This window comes from Lineus longissimus, chromosome 18 (assembly GCF_910592395.1).
Source record: "Lineus longissimus chromosome 18, tnLinLong1.2, whole genome shotgun sequence".
In the NCBI taxonomy this organism is placed as follows: domain Eukaryota; kingdom Metazoa; phylum Nemertea; class Pilidiophora; order Heteronemertea; family Lineidae; genus Lineus; species Lineus longissimus.
In genome coordinates this window covers 15,008,222-15,025,778 of record NC_088325.1, presented here as the reverse complement: position 1 = coordinate 15,025,778, position 17,557 = coordinate 15,008,222, and the positions used below count along the sequence as shown (strand labels likewise).

The 17,557-nt window shown below is 40.4% G+C and overlaps 1 protein-coding gene across 9 annotated transcripts in view; it reads right to left on the bottom strand.

Moving 5' to 3' along the window:
* Positions 1-16,652, bottom strand: part of LOC135502335 (roundabout homolog 2-like) — a 135,359-nt gene extending 118,707 nt beyond the window's left edge. For all 9 annotated transcript variants that reach the window (XM_064795086.1, XM_064795094.1, XM_064795095.1 and 6 more), the window contains exons 1-2: positions 16,222-16,652; positions 12,893-12,990 (exon numbers count right to left, since the gene is read on the bottom strand). The gene's annotated coding sequence lies outside the window, so the exon portion shown is untranslated. The remainder of the gene's footprint in view (positions 1-12,892; positions 12,991-16,221) is intronic.
* Between the last annotated feature and the right edge of the window lie 905 nt (positions 16,653-17,557).

Genomic DNA, 17,557 nt, shown 5'->3' with positions numbered 1-17,557 from the left:
ATGCTTCGTCGCCTGGTCAGTATACATCTTCTTGTGATCGAGAGGGCAAATATCTCTGATGGTGTCGCTTTCCTCCAGGGTCACCAGTTCGTCATGTATTGCATTACAGATCACTCAGTATAGTTTTCAAAGCCACTATGTCCTAAGATGTCGCTTGTTCAGTTATTTGGAGCGTGTCTAATCTCTCACAGACTACTTAAGACATAAAAGTACCACCAGACTCGGCCATGCTTAGAAGTGCAAGATCAACCAGCTTATCTTTTTGCTTTCTAAAAACTTTTACATCTTTCACAGGCTCTGAATGGTGTCTCATCCAGATCTCGCTAACATAGCTTCGAATGACCTGAGAGGAATACGATCCCAAGGTCAGCGCACATTGTTCATTTCTGGACCTCCGCACCAGCTGGATAAGACTACAATATAACAAATTTGCCCATCGGAACACCAGATGACAGTCGCATGCATGATGGGCACCTCCGGGATTCTATGGGTCAATAATCCTCTCTAACCTAGATATGATGGATGGAGTGTCCAAATGACCTGACTTTGATGTCAAAGAGTCACATTTTTTCTACTCCGTCATGTCTGCTTTATACTTCTTATTTCTTATTCTGTCTATTGTGTGTTGTTGGAGACATGCAGAATGGCTGGTCTTGATGCTTATTAAAGCATTATGACCCGTGATAAGTAAAAGTTGTTTCTGTGAACTTGATGGTGAAAACATTTGGACAAGTTTTATTTTGACCTTGATATATCAAGAATATTTCCCAACTCAACGAAGATGCCGAATGGAAAATCTTGGACCATTGAATTTATTTCGATACAACCTATATCAACAACATCACAATTATTTCTGAATAAATACTTCAGATCATTTCTTCCTTCTCCTTTCAGACACCTGTCAAGCTATCCAGACCCACTCAATCCTGGATAAACCAGGTTCTTTCACCACTTGTCAAGCTGTTGTAAGAAAACAATACATATTGACATACAGACTGACCTACGCCTACATTGCGGAACAGTTTGCCAATATCGCGCACAATGGCGAAAAGTGCTGTTTGCAGAACTGTATTAATTGGTGTAAATTATTTAATTGGTTATTATTAATGCAAAAGTTTGATATTGTGCGTGAAGCATACTTATATAGTGTTATATAACTAAATGTTTCTGGTCAATGCGGTTGCGTGAATGTTTTTATGGTGATATATTGGTCAGGTTTTCGCTATAACAGGTGGATGTCAAGTGCACGAGTCTGGATGAGGAGAATAACATCAGAACAGACTATATTTGCTAATCACTGTTGTCAGTTAAAGTGTTTGCTCTTTTTAAAAATTTAATTATAAAATGTTCGCGAAAATTTCACAGTTTATGGTTTTAAGTCTAGTTGAATGATGTTTCACAACTCTGGAATTATTGTGTTTTCTGTAACTTCCCCCACTTAGCCTTCGCTGCGTCTTGGAGATGCAGACCCACATCGCGTAGTTACTGCAGAGATGGCCAGGCCCGTCGTTAGCGGTAACGTTGTCACTATGTCCTATGGCTGCTACTTGTCAATGAAATTTACCAAAGGAGATAACGCTTAGTTGAGCTATCACTGGCATTTGTCCCTAACGCCGGTTGAGCAACTGGGCCATGGTCACACAGGCAGGAACAGGCACATCATATTTCATTTCAAATTATCCCTGACAAACAGTCCTATTTACCTTCTTCCAGCCTCCTTTTATAAGTGGCAGCTGGCGGGTTTATATCAAATTTCTTTTTTTATATCTGCTTCATAATTTACTTAGCATACACTAAATATGGTGAAAAGCACGACCATAGATGAATGTCAATTTACACAAAAAAACACAGCTGTAATCATTAATAAGTCTAAAACTGAACATCAAGTTGTCCTAGTTCAATCAATCATCGTAGCATCATCTAATAGTAATGCATGTTGTAACACTATTAGATGTAACGCTAACTTCATTCATTTTGTAACGACACTTTGTTCATGTGTTAACCATGTACATCATCCTTCGATTTAAAATCTCTTTTTTTCCACAATTGCCCACTTTCTAAACACACATATTGCACAAACACAACAACTGTTTCGTGGTAGCATAATGAAGATTGGTATGCTAATTCAGTATTTTCTATCCGCAAATATCATAGTTGGAACGACACATTTGGATGCGGGCCTCGAAGATGATTTATTGCCTCTGTTCTTTATCCGTTGTACCACATGCGACATGGGACAGTAAAAAAATACTGCACACCTCTTTGTCGTTTTGTGAGTTTATCGCTTTTGTCTGGAAGCTGAACTTTAGGTGCAGGGACGTACACTGTCATGATATGGTATTATCATCAAACGAAATGTGTTATATGGATCCACAAAAAATACTCGGCGTCAGAAAAACGAAATGTTATTTTACTGAAAGCGTTAGTTGTAAGGAACACGCGCCGCGTACAACATCTGTGCCTTATATAGGCTGCAGCTGCAACTACACATATGCTGAATATACAGGCATTGAAATGCAGGGTTCGAAGATCCGAGGCTGGTGAACCTCAAGATTGATTTGCCTACAAAAATAATTGGAAGCATTCAGCACACATCCATCATAACATATCATGGATCACTGAGGACTAAATAGTCATAGTAGTTACCTTACAAATGCTCTCCAAGTCAGTCACACGTGCGTATTCCTCAATGACAAGTTTTTCAAAATTCAATATCATGCACATCGTTATGCACACATACTAACATGGCCCACAGTCAAATCTTCAACTTATCTTCAAAGTACTCAAATACAACACAAATACTTTATTTACCTAGAGCAAACTTGACTTGGCCCAATGGCCGTTCCTACCTTAAGATCTTAGCTATTACTTGACTTTAATCCAACAATCCTAATACCTTTGCCAACAAGTGTCCCGTTTAAGGTCAAGATCAGGGAATAATGCCACAAGTCTACAAAACATGCACATATCAAGCTCTCACTACATCAGAAGCAGAAAGACAGGAAAAATAGATGAGCACTGACCAAACATAGGCCGAATTTTTAAGAGAGGCCAGTGCGCACGTTAAGTTGGTGACCGAGAAACTTCACAACTATTTAGAAATATGTATTTTAGGGACAAATATGCACCTTAACAAGGCTATCCCGATACAAGTAGGCCTACATGTACACAAATAGACCATGGACAGTTGGTGCAAATAAGGAACAAATGCAGATGCTCTACACTAATTGTAAGACCCTACATTATGCCTAGTCATCACGTAAACTTCTCAAAACCATAGCTAATATCTACCCACTTGTCTCTTGCATGAGCGCTAACGTGCACTCGAAACCACTAGATATATAATTCAAAATATCACATCCCAGTATCCTAACAAGCACATGGACCGGTGATTCCACTATAACCACTTGCAATTTCATTAAGAATGGAATATGTTCCGAGTCAACATAACAAGACCTCAACCCATGTACAATTCAATGTAACAAATGAACAAAAAAGGTGATACACCTTCCACGTTCAATGGGAGGAGCATTAGCACACACTTTCGTATCAAATATATTTTGATATTTGTCCAAGCTTGAGTGAAACAAACTCGAGTTTCCCTCCGGGGTGTCCGTCATGCCGTCAGCACGGCTCCTCGTGTCGCCACGCTGACTCACGTTCACTGCGCGTGAAGTGGTCTGAAGCCTTGATCGTTTTCAATCAAGATGGCTGTGCATTGCTGTCGTGTGGAGTGTATGCTGCATTTAGTTTTTGTTCGATCAATGAGAGATTCGATACTTTGTACTTAAACGTTTTCTCTGTGAGGCTGACACCTGGTTCATGGCTTTATATTGGAAATAGCTGACTTTGCTACTCATCAATGAAACATCATGATACAATGACTCCCCCACACTGCATCCAACAAGAATCCAGCAACAAATACACCACATGAACAAAAGGCACATTTTTGTTGCATGACTCATCATTTCTTTTCATTCCTCATCCACTAATTACTTTGCTAATTATTATCGATATTAATGAGCATCAGTGCTACCATTGTCTTATGGAAAGCAAACTAATGGTGCTGGATATCCGACACCCTGAAGAAGGTTGTGGTCAGATGGAATTATTCACACAAAGCTTTAGAACCGTTAAAGATATTTTTTATCAATAAATCCCTTAAAGCTGATATGCATGCATAGAAACCCTAACGGCCAATTTAAAAACACAAACGCCCGACCATCAAACGACCAACTGCACTTTAGCTCACGTGTAAAGAAAAAATGAAAAATGTTCGTCGAGTGGGTTCGAACTCGGGACTTCACCACTTGATCCTTGCCGTCTTACCGACTATGCCATGAAGCCTTTATTGTCAATGAACATATTTTTCAGTTTTTCATTTCACGTACAAGCTTGACAGAATGGTGTCTTTTCTGCCAGCTGCACCATTTTCAGTTTCAAAGGGGCCTTTAAAATTTGCCCTTTTACAATATTGGCAAAGTGAATTCATGAGATACATAATCAGGGGATGAACATGACACCCTGTAGTGATTATAGGAGAACGCAGCTATTTTTCAAGTTTTAAAGATGCAAAACAATTTCCCGCTTTGCTAGTATTAAAACCATGCGTATATTGAGAAACTGTCTGATCAGGTGGCATTCGATTTCAAACTATGGTCGCAATGGCCACTTATAGTAAAATCTATGAACTGATGCTCATATCTCAGTTTCATTTGACAGGGGCAGCCATAAACATGTCGTTCATATCGACGTTTCTTTGAATGTAATGCCTGAGCTTGATATTTGGGAGATGAAGGATATCTACAACCTTCCCAAAATATTACCGATCCATCATTAACATTATAAAGGACCCCGTAATATAAATTCAACTCGATCAAAACATTCATGACAGTATCACGCTTCCAAGAACAACGACAACATCACAGCGTAATGTAGGACCTCCACGCTCAAGAGCCAACACTTGATACAATTCCACAGAACATAAATATTTAAACGCAGCGCAATTCTTTTTCCCGAGTTCTTAAAAAGCACTATCGTTTATCAATAGCTGGGATAAAAGAAATGCCGAAAGATGAGTAATCCAAGGAAATGGAAGTCAACGAGATTTTGCCGATACTGTTTTGTAATTCCATACTTTAGAACAACCCCATCATGCGATAATCTCTTGTTTAACAAGGGCGTACACTATAACATCATACATACGTGTCATATTAGAGAAAAGATGCGAGCGATTCATTTCAAATGCACCAACCAATGATTCTGGCAGCAAACGTGTCATTTAGTCAAACGCTTTTTAAAGATTTAGCAAATTTACCAACGTTTAGCTTGATGAACATTTCACGGTATACAGTGATGCAAGACTACATTCAAGCTTGAGGAATATCTCTGAAACTAATCTCCTTAAACATCACCGATGACCAATTCCAAAGAGACCAAGGTTCTCGCATCGAAATCTCTCAGGAGTATCAACATATTCCTACCAGCTCGATCAATGGGCTCAAAGAACAAACAAATCACGCTCAAAGCAGTCAGAACCTACACATAAACGTATGTGTCACTTCTTCCGGCAGACTCGGGTTTTGCAAAATCAATGCTTTGACGCGCTGAAATGCTCTGGTCAAAGACGAGCCAACTTTTCTGTCTCCACCAGTAGTTGATTTTCTTAACTGTTTTACCGAAGATGCAACCCCCTTGGTGTCCCTGATGAGACACTTGAGTCCTGCTAGATGAGTTCGATTCTTTGTTTTAGAGGCTGGTCTTGAACTTACGTAAAGTACTTTATTAGGGAAGGCCCGCCATTCTTTTAACACGCTCCTCCTTTAATGTTGTGGCTAAAAGTGACACCATCATGAAACATCACTTCTATATTAACTTTGCCAACTTTTGGTTGCACAAATATTATTTTTCCATGATGGATTATGATTGATCTACCAAATACAAAACAACCCACAATCGACGATATTTTTTCTCAGCAATACATCCAAACACACATCAACAAAAGACTGTTAAGTCGTCAAATATGAGACCCACCATTGTAAACATAGACTCTTGAGGGAAATAAGGCAGATACTGCGCTATCTGCATCAACTAATGTGGAGAAATGTCCCCTTTAGATTATGCAGGACACTTGACGAAATGACTGAGAAATACACATAACACACCATTCCTGTCATTCTGTCATTTTACATCACTTTATCCGATGTTTTACTCGACCATATTCACCTCACGAGAAAAAAAATTGGACTTTTTTTTCTCATCCCCTCTTTTCACTCTTTTCACTCTTCTCAATCTGTAATCGATGACAACAGTGCCTTACAAGCCACATTTATTACTATCTCAAACTATGAAATATCATATATCCCCCTAGGTTAGCTAGTGATGACCTTGTTAGCTGCAGAAATGACATTTGTGCCCTCAGGGAGTGCTTCACCAAGGAAACAATGACTCGTCATCAGTGTGGAAAAACTAATTTAGCAGAATCTGCATGTCTAAGTAGGGGGAATGGGGAAATGAGACTTATTAGATCCAGAACTTAACATAAAAGAAGAGCAAATAGCTTTGTAAGTCCAGTATCACATTACTATGGAGATATTTCTCTGAGTAAAACTTTCTCGAGACCTGCACTATAATTCTCCTTGTACTGTGCAGAATCTGAAAGGAGTATCTTTTATAAACCAACGCCAGTTCATTTTGAAATACAAGGGTGGATCCAGGGGTCTAGGAAAGATGGAGGGCATGCCATTGCACAATCTTTGGTGTCTGAAACAGAGATGATGATGGTAGAAAGTTTGAAGAGTCATGAGGACGTTAAGTTAGGGACTGACTTTGAAGTGTCATGAGGACGATAAGTGAGGGACTGACTTGACAGGAAAGACAGGAACATGAAATGATAACAATGTCACCACTTGGGGAAGACATATTCAAGGCTGAATGAAGAGTCAAATTCAAATCTAACCCAAAGTTGATAGATTCTGATCCACATGCCGTGCTCACTAGTCTACATTAATGTAAAGAGTTCGCCGACATCTTTGCACTGAAGCAAACGACAGTGTCAAAGAATTGGTACAGTTGTCTTGTCATAAACCCTGACACATCATCAGCATTAAATAACTGATAAGAAAGAAGACCACCTAGACCAGAGGATTGCTATTCTTCGGAAAAACCAAGATAATTATAGAGTTCATCTCGCCCAAAGGATCGAGGTCAAACCGGAAAGCGAGACGTGAAAATACAAAACGATGGCCGCCTTGGAGGAGGGGCGAGGGACAATGGTGGGCTGGATGAATGACCTTGACCTTGTCAGTTGGTGAGATGCAGCTATCTCAAATGCTATGCAGAATGAATAGGGGTGATACCAATGACGATCAAGATGCCTTTCAAGCAGATTTCGTTTTGATTCGTCCTCTCAATTGAACACATCAGCTGGCGAATTGTTGTCAATCGGTCTTATATTTTCTCATCTCATGGACGGAATCAGCAAACCACCAGGACTCATACTGGCCCCAGCATAGCCGACACGCGCATCTTATCCTCTCAATCAAGTGAGACATCACAACATATCAGCTACCTATTCTTTGCCACTCCATACTGCCCCATCTCATGAACAGATTGACTCCGTCCATTTGAGCTAACCACCAGGACTCGTACAAGCACAACTAACCAGAGCACCATTTGTCCTCTCAGCGGATTCAGCTGCAAACTCTTTGCCACTAGGTTCCATCCCATCAGATGATGAGTCCGTGGACTTTGGCTTATAGCATGAATGTGTACAAGCTCCAGCGAAACTTGACCAGCGCATCATTTGTCTTCCCAATGGATCCCGTCCCATCTCAACTTGAGGGCGACTCTATCCATTTCATCTAACACTCATATTGGTTTGATTCATCTTTCCACTTTGATTGACGTTGACACCACAAAGAATCAGAGCCTGCTAATTTAGAAATGGCAGTTCATCAGGGAATGGATTAAAGAATCGTCATCCACTGTGCTTCTGATATGATATAGCATCTAGCCATCATGCCAATTAAATCGCTGAGATTTTAAAAATACTGCCACTCTGCTTCTCGTAAAGATCGTCAGGAGAATGCTGCACTAAATCGTGAGGACTGAAGATTGGTATTGCTGTTTGATAATAACATGGCTACTCGGACAAAGGACCGTAATGTCAGTCTGAACTCGTCCTTTCAATTCATCTGAAGTGAATTGATGACAGAGCTACAGAATGTCATGTCAGTCAAATGTTGCATTTGGTGAGGTTATACTGCATAGAACTATGCCTACATGCTACAGCAACCATAGACAGTCAGAATAATGTGACACATCCAGGCTATGGACCACTACAACTAGTAATCTCTGTGCTAACCGCTGTGGTCTGCGTTCGATCATTCGCTTTCCTCAGTCAGGACTAGCAGGCTAACACTTCCATGTGTACGACTTCCTATGTTCTGCCTACAGTCACTCAGGTATGGACAATCGTGGTTAGGACAATGGTTTTTGCGTTCGAATGGGTATGTCTGCCTGTAATCACTCAGGCCACTCAGGATTAGGACAACAGCCGTTGTGCACTAATTGCTAAGGTCTGCTTGCAATCGCTTCGGCCAGGATTAGGACCACTGTCAATTGTGTACTAACTGCTTGGTCTGCGCACAACCATGTAACTTAGTCAGGAGAAGCCGCCAACCATTCTACGTGTCTTTATTGTTTGCTCTGTTCGCAATGTTCTCATTACTGCAACTCACTCATACACTTGACAGATAATAGAGCGCTAAAACAGCAGACAAAAGAACACTCTCACATGATTCTCACAAGTATTTCGGCAAACTCTCAAGGCAGATCTGAAGCACTTAAGTAGACGTTTTATAACACAGAGCGCTGTAATACCACAGCGAAGCACCTGCAACCGAGACGTGAGGACTTTGTGTCGCCATGAAGAACAGAGGACGGTAGTTCATAGAAGAGAGACAATGCAAAATAGTTGGTCAAGGGCAAGTGAAGTCGTGAGCAAACGGGTTGTACACAAATTGTTAAATGCATAAAGATTTTTTTAGACAGGAAATGACATTATTGTTGTTGTAGCAATCTTAGTATCTGTGTTCTTATTGCAGCAAGTAAAACCTAACTGGTGACTGCACAATGGTTGAAGGAAGTCATAGGCAGGGGCTTGGGATACAGTCGGTGGTCCGTCTCAATGACGAAACTACGAAGCCAACCATGCTCCCAGCTAGACTCTTTCTGCCTGCCATCTATGATCTCTATTTGAGCCAGGTCACGTCATAAGTGGCAGAGTTCAGGCAGAACTTGTCATGTCAGCCGGGTTTCTCTTTGGGTCAGTTCGACTTTTCCCGTCTTATCAAAAGTCTTCCAGTTTCTGCTCATGTCAATTCTTAGGGGTAAAATAATGTCATCTCTTTGCGAACGATTTTGATGCACTTTTTCGGCCTCATCAATTTAAGCGTGTTTTTTATCGATAACTCTCTCGTAGCCACCAAGATCACCGGCTCTCCTCATGATGACTCATCTCTCCCAGTGTTGTTTGAAATGAGATTGCAGTCTCCCAAGAGATCCGCCGCCATTATTGATCAATACAATAGCATTGAGGCTGGTGTGCACTGATAATGTTGATGCTGTGTAGCTTTATGTGAGGCCAGCATGAAATGCGAGGGTGACAACCAAGTCTTCCTGCAAGTCGCGGTCAGTGTTTTGAGTAGTCCTCAGTCCAAAGACTTGTTTCGACTATGTCGTCAATACTGTTGATAGTCTGATCCTGGCAGCTTCTAAATACAGTGGACTTGGCTCGAGCATGGACAGTTTACTAAAAATACATCATCGTTTACTAGGAGGGAACCCCAAGTAAAATGGCCTAATTCTCAATATGGATAGAGGTAGCTTCTTTCTTCCACTATAGCAGAAACATCTCTCGAGACCGAGAAAGATTAGGGAGTGTTTCTTTCAGAAGTGTTCGCCCAGAATACATTTTGCAGGCGATCAAAGCTGGCAATTGAAAACCCTGAGCAGATATCTGATATCCTGCAAAGTGGCTCCATGTCTTTTTTCCAATTCAGCCCAAGACTCAACCTTCCCAGTTCACCAGGCAACATCATCTCTACATAATAATCATGAGGATTATGCTTTTTCATTCCTGAAAATAATCAGACTAAGAATGCTGCGACAACCAGAGAATTAATCTAATATTTCACAAAGGAAATTACGCTTGTTCAAGCAAGATTTGTAAACAAAGATGGCTACTTCACTGAGATGATTGGCTGTCGCTTGTCGATTTCAGATAGACGGAGACAATTGTGACTTCCGACATCACACAATTCACATTTTTGTTTCCACCACTTGGTGTCAATGGCCGTAGAAAATGAAAGATAGAGGAAGTAAGAATTGACACGGAAGAGTTTATTGTTTGGTGACGCATCACAGCATTTACGGCGGCGTTTTTCAGAGTACTATTGTAGGGAGTGAGGACTTTTTCAAAGAAAGATATGGTGGGAAGACACCGAATAGGCCTGCCCTCATTTCCACAGACTCCACATGAGGACCTACTCGGCAACATGATAGTTCAAGCAGTTGCAAGGATTGTATCGCGGGGTGTCAAACGAATGAGGGAGCCTTCACCTTCACATATATTAATCACGAAAACAAGTTCTTTATGGGGAGGCAGAAGCTCAACAATAATCTCAAGCCTTTTCACATCAATTGTCCTCGAAACGAGCTCATCGCTAACATGTCACTCGAATTTCCGACATAACCAACTCACATCAAAACATGCTATATCTTGCATAGACCCAACATGTCTACCAAATCTCAACCTATGATTTCCCTTCAGACAATATTATCTAACCACAGCATTGATATCTCCTGGTCTGCCACCAATCTCTGCATTTGCATAGCTTCCTCGTAACATCTCTGACCCCCTATGGGACTTGTAGGTGGTCCCAGGGGAACTAGGTATTTATAGCCTATCCAACACAAAAGGGACAATTTTCTTTGGAATTGTTGGCCAATTTTGTGTCCGGTCTCTGCTGATTCAAGTGGTCTGATGGGTAAGGTATTCGGCAAGAGATGTCCTGTAGTGGATTTGGACCTCTTGAGTTGTATCATAGCTGCGTAATATCTGCATAACTTCACAGATTTGTGGAAAGGTCTGCTGGACCTTAATTGAGATCTCAGAGAGGATAGTTATCAATGATTGAGCCCTTTTAACCATTCTAACTCTTATGCAAATCTCACATTCTCATTTCCTATCATGACAATTATTGGAAGCAATCGAAATTCCGAAGCTTTAACATGGTTCTTCCACTCGTTGGTTCTTAGGCAATAGCATTATCCACATGTTTGTTAGCAGTTTCCAACAGTCATCATTATTGGCCCAACGATGCTTACATTCAGGTTGATTTTAGTTTTGCTTAGGCCAAAGCAGCACATCACATTGTATGGGCAAGTAGCAGCATCTTACCCCTGCCAGCAAGTACATAATTTCCTCCTCACAGGCAGATTGCAAAACCAGAGCAGGTGAAGGTGAGCCACCAAAAGCCACCAAAGACATTTGCTCAGGGTTTCATTTAAGGTTTGTTAAGTATCACAGATATTGCTTCCTCAAAACCCACGCAGAGAAAGCCAGATGATAGATGTTTTTAAAAACCATACAAGTGCAGAGAACTGCTTTCATTAGATATGACACAATCCAATTACAATTAATTTCACGGCATATTTGCTTCCGATTCCAAAATTACAAGGCAGCAAACAAGTTGTGTAGTTGGTGGTCCCTTGAGCAAACAAGTATGGCCTAATGGGACAAATAATCCACAATTCCCCGTAACCACTTGAGGACAAATGACACATATTTTGCAATTTTACCGGACCCTTAACGACTTGGCAAAGTGGAATGTTATATCGGATAGGAAAGTGTGACATTGTAAATGATTTAATGACAGAGACAGGATGTGCTTAACACCTGTTTCCTTAAAAGACATTATAGCACCCAATATACATTGATTTTTGGCTTGGATGGGGGTTGCAAGTGCAAGCTCAAGCTATCTTATTAGTAAGTTATTTTCGAGTTTTTCATATTCAACAATTTTAGTATTTGCATACTTTGCCAAAAGCTAGCCCATATGTAGCAAGAATGTCATCAAAGCGCAGAGAAACAAAGAACCTTGAAGGCTAAGTGGGAAGACCAATGGACAAGCAATCCAAAGACTTGTAGCTCGAATTCTGGTCAAGGCAACTTGATTGTCCTGTTCTCCATCTGTCATGCTCTCAATGAAATCGATGTACATTATGTTTAGGGTAACATGAGCAGGAATGGTTGCAAAGCCCAGAGTGTACTGAGGCTACTGAATAGTAATCATTGTTCCATCTCGTAATGGAGAAGCACAGCGCTGTGATCTTCAAACACAGTGATTTGCAATGGTCACCAAACTGTCATTCCCCATCCACACATATTGACTCTAGCCGTTTACAGCAAACCACAGGACAAAATCTAAAATATTTGTCAGTCAATAAAACTACAATCTCAAGAATCAACAAGGTAACTGTGGCCATTCATGCGGGCCAGAAGCAGGAAGTGCTCCTTTGAAGACAATTACCATTGATTACATTCAAAGGGCAGGCGCAGTTACACAATGGCAGTCTGGCAATGTTTGTACTGTGTCTAGGGTGTCCCTGTTCATGGCCTGGTACACCCACAGAAAGAGGGGTTATGGTCCCAAGGGTGTTGGAAGTCTTTTGGCATCCCAACGAGGTATTTGAGGAACAGTCTTTTGTCAACCGACTTACAAGGGTGGTGCAGAACATGATGGTGATTTCCGACAGAGAGAAAAAATATGGGTTGAACTTCAATTATGGTTTTATCTCCATTTCCCTGTGATGGAAACAAGCCTACCTTTCTCCAAAGCTTGGTTAGAAGTAATCCGAAGAATATTCCGAAATATTCAAAAGTCAATGTAATTCCAAAGGTTCTTGAAACTGCCTAATCCAAACCTGGAAAAGAGAAATAGACAATGTTACACACCATCTTTTGTTCGGGTGCAGGGAGACCGGGCATCCCCTCTCATATCTATACAAATACATGCGAAGGGAGTGCATGCGATGGTGCCCCATGATATGCCTGCAGCCTCCGCAATTCTGAGTAAACTTTGCACCCTGGACATGGTCACGTGAAAACTTTCCTAAATGAAATTCCCACCAAAATGTAAACACAATTCATTATCGATTCAATTTGCTAATTGGAAATTTCAGGATCATACGATTTTACTTCCGCTTCATACAACTAACCAGCAACCATATTGAATCAGCTGTAAAACAGTGTCGCTTGAATTAGTGCATAAATTAGATGGCAGTATCAGACTGTTAATAACGCCAAAGGGGAGAACTAAGTTTGATCAGCCAAACCAGGTCCAAAGATTGTGTCAAAAGTTGTGGAAAATTACAAATTTTCATTGTTCTTCTTTGGATTGATCAGATGCGATGGTTGAATAACTGCCAATATGCAGGTGTTGTCAGGAAAGTGCAGAATTCTAAGAACTACAGAAGATGGAAGATGTATTTTGAAAATGCTGTTCCACCGCCCTCTGTCCATGTACCCGTGTACAGTACAATCGGACGTATGTACTAATATTCACACCAAACCATTCACCTCATTCCTAATTCATGTACCACTCAAAAGACAAAATATTTACCTAGTCTATCTCAGTATCTCCCAACCAAGATGTGAGATTTGTTTAACCTCACTGAGAGTGTCCGGATGTGCAAATATAAAATGCGCTGTGACATTATCAGCCTCAGAGAGGCCATTCCCACTGCACCTAACCGTCCCCCCCCCCCCCCCCATCCACATATGGCAGAATTTGGGATTTTTCAAAAAAATTGCCTAATTATGAAATTGAACTTATCTATGAAGCTAACATTAGCTTCATGACATAACTACATTAGATCAAACAATGGCTCTTTGTTAAATTGAATGCGTTGTTCACAGTTGCATTGAAAAATTGATATGCTGTCCCCGAGATCATGAATCTTCATTGGGCATAGTTTATCAATTAACCATTTTTGTACTCAGAGGGAAAACTTACTCTCAAAATTTCACAGCAGAACATTTGGGTCGGCACCCTGAATACCTCAAGAGTGTCATTTAACAGAACAGTCAACACTCAGCTGGGGCATTACGTACCCCATGCTTCATGCTCAAGTTATGCTCAATTTCCATTAGACTTAAATAGAGGAATTTAATCCAACAAAATATAGATTTATCAAAACAACCGACATGTCTGTTGAAATGTCTTGTAAGAGGACATTCAAACACTAATTGTTCATTTTTTGAAATTTCCCACCTGCAAACTATATAAATTGCCAGATGTTACGGTCTGAGGTACCAGGTTTTGTCAATGAAAATCCACTATTAGTATTTACGTACGAAAAAAGCCATTGATCAATTTTATCCGGGACAGCTATCAAATATTCAGTTACTATGCAATGTTACACACAGGTGACATTTCACTACTATGTCTGGTGAGATGTTTGGTGAGAAAGCCCAAATTTGTTCGAACTACTCTACTCTTGTATTTTGAATCGAACAGCACAACCACCGTGCTTCCCTATCCCTACCTTACAAGATAATCGTTTCGTGGTATGTATAATCTCGTAAGGAATCTCATCCCACTCATTGAAACTCGTGTTTATATTTACTTATATCAGGCTACAACTACTTGTATGAAAATATTATAAGTCTGTGATAACATGTGGGAAAGATCACCAAGGCCCGAGGGCTCTGAACAAGGCTCGGATGTATATAATTATATGTGTCACTGTAAAATATTTATGAAGACATGCACCCCACTGTTGAACCATACTGTGCGACCTTTTAGAACATATCAAAGGCCATATTAAGGAATTTCTCACAATAGTAAATGTGTCCATAAAGATGAATGCCTGGTCCTCCTTCATTTTATCAAGGTTTTGTGACATGCAATATTGGTTTTCCGGGACTTCGTCCACGTTATGATCCGAAGGGACGCATACAGCGTGTATTAAAGGACATTAGAGATCGTAGAGTTAGGATGAAACCACAGTCACTCATGATACACAGTAGATATACAGTAGATGAAAAATATCGCACTCCTAGCTCCGGGCCAAGTCAGAACCAATTCAAGATATTTTGAATTCTTATATTTCTCTATAAATGGAAGTGCACCTGAGTTGAGCCGTAATTTCAGTTCTATGTGGTTCTGAGAATACTGCAATTTAGGGACAGGATGCAGGGGTTGGGTGGGTGTGTCAAAATGTTGGTGTACCAGAAGGCAGCTGGTGACGATTGTCTACGGTATTAACCCTTCAGTGAAGAGACGGAGACAGCATGTTGAATATTATATGATAACGGACTTCAAGTTGAGATGAGTATGGGACCACACAAACGTTTTAATATTTTGGGTTTATGATCTGATATCAATCCAACTCCACTGTTCGAGTGCACGCTACTTTTCAGCTGCGACCCAAGTGGTGAAGAAAACTGATAAATAATCTCACAAGTTGCTTTTGAACGTGAACTCATAATATATTCTATAGACACATCATGATACTTGTATCATACCTCACGCTGTTTTTATAACTCATAGCTTGGTTAACACCCACTCCAAGTCAGACTCTGAATAATTTATAAGCCTGTTACTTGGAGTGTGCTAGACTATTACTGACCATAATTTCTCTACCAATACAGGCAAACCGTCTTTCACAATCAAACAGGCAGAATTTCTGCTACCGAATTGTAGAAATATTGGCCAACACATTGAAGAACAGATGACATCAAGATGATTATATAAGTGAATTCGTCCTATGGCTATCATATCACAGAGTATCACTGGAAGAAAATCTTTAGCTCCAGCATATACCTAGGACGACTAAGCCACTACATTAAGATTTTATGCTTTAGCTAGAGTTATTGAGGAATATCGAAAGGAATATAATACACCAATCCAGTCCAGATCATATATCTGATCATCTTACTGTGTAAATTCATAATCTAACACATGTGAGTCAACGAGATATAGTAATGATGAAAAATCGAACAATAGCTTGCAAAATGGAGGAAAATTTATGATACAAAGACGACGCTGCCCACACAGACGCCACTAATTATTACGACAGTTATCAGACAATTTTTTTTTTTATTTAAGGAAAACCCAGACAAGAAAGAGATCTCGAGGACCGATCACCTACCACCAAAATAAGGATAATTATCCAAGATCTAAACAGTCAAATAATTCCGAAATGTATCAATCTCTATTCGAGAATATGTATCCGTTCTGAATTCAGGTTAGTTTAAAGAGTATTCGAATAGCTTAGCACAAACGCTAATCCATCTGCATCCAGCCTCTATATGTGATGATGCTATCGTACACGCAGCTGTACACGGAGGAGGACGCACAGACAACCATTAATCCAATGATTCACATATTCTGATGAACGCAGGGACAATCGTGATATAGATAATCCAACATTAGTCAAATCAAGGCAGTATCTAGTCCGGAAACACAGCCTTACGCACTAAGCACGTGTTTCTTAATTTTTTTAAGAGTAAAATTCAAGTTGAAATTACAGAAGAAATCCTATGTTTACATTCTCAAAATCTCTCAACCATCTGTACGCCGTGTCCCTTGTTCAATGAATGACACTGTGACACGCAGGCTACACTGAATCTCAAAAGACCGTATTAAACAGACGAGAGCCCCGAATGGGGTTTTGTAGTTGTAAAATCAATATGTTCCACATGCGGTATACACTTGCATAGAATGTCTATCGGAAAGCGCATGCTGCAAGTACTGCTGCAGTTCAATTCCTCAATTATATCGACTTTTTATGCATATCAAAGGGTCGTTAAGTCTGCATCGTTAGATGCGTGCGATTTTAGTAATCAAGAGAGAGTGTGGTGAATTTTCTGTGTTGTTACAGGAGTTGTCGGGCATTGAGTTGGCTTTATATCAAAGCAGTTGGCTATTCCAAGGAAGGTTTGGGTATTCTAGGGATCATGGAGCAGCGATGTTATGATCACATCCTAAGGTCCTGACGCGATACTCTCAATGACTACCCTAACCGAAAAGACTGGGAAATGGCCCGAAACATTACAAATCGTCAAAACCCCATGACCTGACTGTTCTTCAGAGAACTCTCGATGAGACCATTCCGACTGATTCACAAGATTCTCTAATTACCAGTTGCATCAACCCCCGACATTTCCTCAAAAGCATCCCGGTCTACGATGGGTTAACACTCAATGGAGACAGAAGGATAAGAGCATGATTCATCATCACTTTCTGAACTATACGAATGCAATTATTTTTCTGAATGTGCCATTGGCAACGTTTTGTTGATTTTATTGGTTCCCATCCATTCTATGTCGTTATGAGAGGTGACGGAAGCAGGTTTAATGATATAAGGCGAGAGCAAAATTGGCACGATCACACGAAGGACACTTTTTCATTTTGATGAGGCAGCACTTTACTACAAAGAACTTGCAATATTGCGACCTTGATATCTGTCTTCAAAGGAGTATGTA